Here is a 4308-nt window from a genome sequence, read left to right as displayed (position 1 = left end):
GTGTAACTGGCTACTCTACTAGTGGGTTTTCATGTGCTTGACAAACCTGTTTTCACTGCCAAAGGAGGGTTCACATCAAAGAATCCTGCCCTCCGCGCATTGGGAACTTGTCAGAAGGGGCTCTACGGACGCACCATTGTATGGAGGAGAAGCTCTACTCATGTATATCGTTACACCCCTACAGCCCCTTCTGATGAGTTCCACATGTGTGGCTGAAGGGTGCCTGAGAGCCAGAAGTGTTGGCAGCCACTGGGTGCATCGATAGTGGAGAAATGGACCAAACCTGTACCACTCCATGACTCCCTCACACATTGTTCCAACGCATCCAAGGGTCATGTGAACCCCCTTTCTGTGACACGGGCATGAGGGGAGTTGTGTTGTCAAGCATCTGGCAGGCCGCAATTTGAAACTGATTGGTCACAAGAGTTGTGCAGGCCTTGAGTAGGAGGAGAAGGCATCCCAGGAATATCCCCACTCAGGCCATTTCAAGCTCGACCAGTGCGAACCTTTTGAATTGGGCCTGCAAGCCGATGATGACGATGATGATGACGATAATGATGATGATGATGATGATGATTGACATTTATATACCGCCCCATAGCTGAAGCTCTTTGGGCAGTTTACAAAAGTTAAAAACAGTGAACATTAAAAACAATTTTAAAAAAAATTTAAAACCATAAAAAGCATAAAATACAAACAAAAACAGACAATATCCATTAAAAACAATTATTCTGGGGTCAGTTAAAAAACTCAGCATATGCTGTTAAATCCTGTTAAATGCCTGGGAGAAGAGAAAAGTCTTGACCTGGCGCCAAAAAGATAACAATGTTGGTGCCAGGCGAGCCTTGTTGGGGAGATCATTCCATAATTGAGGGGCCACCACTAAAAAGGCCCTCTCCCTTGTTGCCATGGCTCCCGCTGTTCTTACTTATCTACTTGCACCATTTATTTGAATGTGAACATTTGTGTCTCCCAGCAGGACAAAGTGAGGCAGCCTCTGGGGGCCTTGCGAAGCCCCCCCGTTGGGTGTGGGGGGCTAAGCTTGGGCCCCCGAAGCGAGATCCCTGGCTGCGCTGACTGCGGGGCAGTTATGGGGGGTGCCGGCCCCCATGTCCACGACTGGGGATCAGAACGGATAGGGCCTTGTGGCATCAGGTCAGTCCCACTCAGTGCTCCTCAGACCGAGAGGGCCTGATAAACGGAAATGGGGAGGGTGGGAGAGGGTTGGGGGAAGAGAAGGAGGCGTCACTATCCTTCCCACTTAACATTTGTGTCTCCTTGTTTTACCACCCCACCCCACCCCAAAGCTGCAGTACACGGCAAAGCCCTCAGGTGACTTGTCAAGCTCGTATTCCTGCGACAGAGACCACCTCAGCTGCAGGAGGTGAGTGCAGGAGTGGTTTGGGGTGCAGATGGGAGGTGCAAAGTGGACGGCCTGAGGAATGGGAGGAGGGTTCCCCACTGGCAATTCATTTTTGACTGGGTATGTGTGTCATCTTTTCAACTGAAGCAGGGCTGAAGGGCCAGCAACTTTGGCCTCATCTACACCAAGCACTATGAAGGTGGTATGAAAGCCGTTTATAAAACGCAGGTGCCACACCAAGCAGGGTATAGAGGTACGAAAGCAGTATACGGTATGTGTCAATGGGTCCCCAACCATTGTCAGTGCACTTCAATGCTGCTATAAAGCAGTAATGTGGCTCCTGCCTTTTACATACAGCTTTCATATCACTTTCATAGTGCAATATCCTGCTTGGTGTAGATGAGGCCTTTGGCTCTGATCCCATTCAAGCCAAGATGGAGGCCAAGTGCTCTTTAGTCTCTCCTTCGTGCCCACCTCATAGCACGAACAGCAATAGAGCCCTTCTTTTAGGCCCAGCTCACTCCCATGTCCTTGTTTCTGACAGGGAGTGGCTGAAGTGCTTAAAGGAGGGTGACCATATGAAAAGGAGGACTGGGCTCCTGTATCTTTTGCATAGAAAAGGGAATTTCAGCAGGTGTCATTTGAAGAGGGTGAAATTCCCTCTTCATCACAACAGTTAAAACTACACTAGCTATAGTAGAGTGGCCAGATACAAAAGAGGGCAGGGCTTCTGCAGCTTTATCTGTTGTGATGAAGAGGGAATCTCACCAGGTGCTGCCTGCATACAAATGACACCTGCTGAAATTCCCTTTTCTATGCAACTGTTAAAGATACAGGAGCCCTGTCCTCCTTTTCATATGGTCACCCTACTTAAAGAAAGGGTGGGCAATGTGGCCCTTCAGATGTTTTGCTCTTCAACTCCCATCATTCCTCAACATTGCCTATGCTGGATAGGGCTGATGGGAGTTGTAGGAAAAAACATCTGAAGGGCTACAAGTTTAAGGTGACCATATGGGAAGGAGGACAAGGCGCCTCTATCTTTAACAGTTTTATAGAAAAGGGAATTTCAGCCAGGAGCCCTGCTGCCCTCTTTTGTATCTGGTCAAGAGGACAGGGCTCCTGCAGCCTTAACTGTTGTGATAAAGAGGGAATTTCACCAGGTGCTGCATGTATACAAATGACACTGGCTGAAATACCCTTTGCTATACAGCTGTTAAAGGTACAGAAGGCCTTTTCATGTGGTCACCCTATACAAGTTGTCCAGTCCTTACTTAAAGGGAGGGTTTTACCAAAGTCTCTTTGGCTGTCTACATTGCCAGGGAGGAGATTAAAGAGCCCTTAGGTCTTCCTCTCAGTTTGGGAGGAAGGGACTGAGGTGACATAATTGTGAAATTGGGGGGTGGGGGTGGCTGTTGCTGAGGATGAGATGGAAAGCCTTGAGAAACCAAAATGGCTCCTGAGTTTCCAGTTATTTATCCCTGAATTAAGGATTGTGTGAATGGATGCTACTGATAGGCCTTACTAGAAGCAGAACCTACTTCCTCCCTAGGGCAGGCTTGAAAAATAACTGGCCACTTCTGGCAGATAAAGAAATTGCCTGAAGTCTTTAGGAAAAGTTTGTTCTCTCTGTTTCTCCTGCCCCTTTTGAGGTCAGGTATGACTAACAGGGGGAGGTGTGGGCAGGCAGGTTAGGAAAACCTTTTGTGGATTTGTATAGAAGGCCATATTAGGGACTTAATTTTATTGTGTGTCCCATTATGTACTGTTGTTGCCCTTTCTGCTGCAGTTGGCAAAATGGAGCACTACAGTACTGTGTAAGAACATGGGTGCATTGTAGAGACTACAGACTTAACTCTGTTTTAGTTGCAGTTTCATCCTGCTTCTGCGATGTCTGTACATCCCCAGTGTAACTATCAGGATTGCAACCTTGCCCCCTGAAATACAGGAGTGGAAAGACAATTCTCAGGCTGATACTGAATTGGGAAGTTTATTCTTGTGGAATTAAAAAACTATAATAATGAGAAGTCAAACCCAATTCAGTTTAAAATCTTCCTCTGGGGCAGTAGAGTCTGACAGTCTTTTTCGTCAAAGATCACACTCTGGGATGCTTTCTCTAAAAGAGTCATCTCAGTTTGTTGTGAAACAAAACATATACATCATTTAGGATTAATTTTACATCCTTTACATCCTAAGGCATGGAAGCGGGTGCAGTTATGAAGCCATGATCCAAGGGTATGCAAGGGGGAAATTACATTGACCTTTGATCACAGGGATGGGCAACTTGTGGCCCTCAACTTAATTTCAAATGTCCTGTGCAAGTGATCAGTTCAGACTTCTGGAAAGAGTGATCTGTCCCCCTTCTGGTAGACCACTGGGCAGAAAGGAAGAAAGAGAGAAAGAGAATGGGGTGCCAGAAAAAGAGAGCAAATGGTGAAAAAAGGGGAAAAAGGGGTGGTCCTGCCCACTTTTGGCTCTGCCCCACCCACCACTGGATTCAGCCCCACTGACTGCCACCATGCAACTCCCCAGCAGATTATCCATGAGGAAATATGGCCCTCTGTAGTAAAAGATTCCCAACTCCTATTACGTCACCCCATCCAACATTTCACCTCTAATTGTGGTAATCTCTGGTGCTCCTGGGGATGGAGAAAAATACCCTAAGACATTATCTAGATCCAAAGGGACCCGACTGAGAGATCAGATCTAGGCTGCAATCCTATGCCCATTTACCTAGGAGTAAGCCCAATTGAACTCAGTGAGACTTGCTTCTGAGTAGAAACGTATAGGACTGCACTGTTAGAAATCATAACATACCTGTTATCAATGTATCCAATTCTGTTTTGCAGTCAATGGGTATCTTGGCTCCTGCAACTGCTCCAAGCAGACGATTCCAGAAAATTAGTCCTTCAAAATGTATGAATGGCTAGTTTATAACCAGTTTATGA

This window comes from Elgaria multicarinata, chromosome 3 (assembly GCF_023053635.1).
Source record: "Elgaria multicarinata webbii isolate HBS135686 ecotype San Diego chromosome 3, rElgMul1.1.pri, whole genome shotgun sequence".
Classification (NCBI taxonomy): domain Eukaryota; kingdom Metazoa; phylum Chordata; class Lepidosauria; order Squamata; family Anguidae; genus Elgaria; species Elgaria multicarinata.
Note: the sequence above shows the minus strand (reverse complement) of the source record.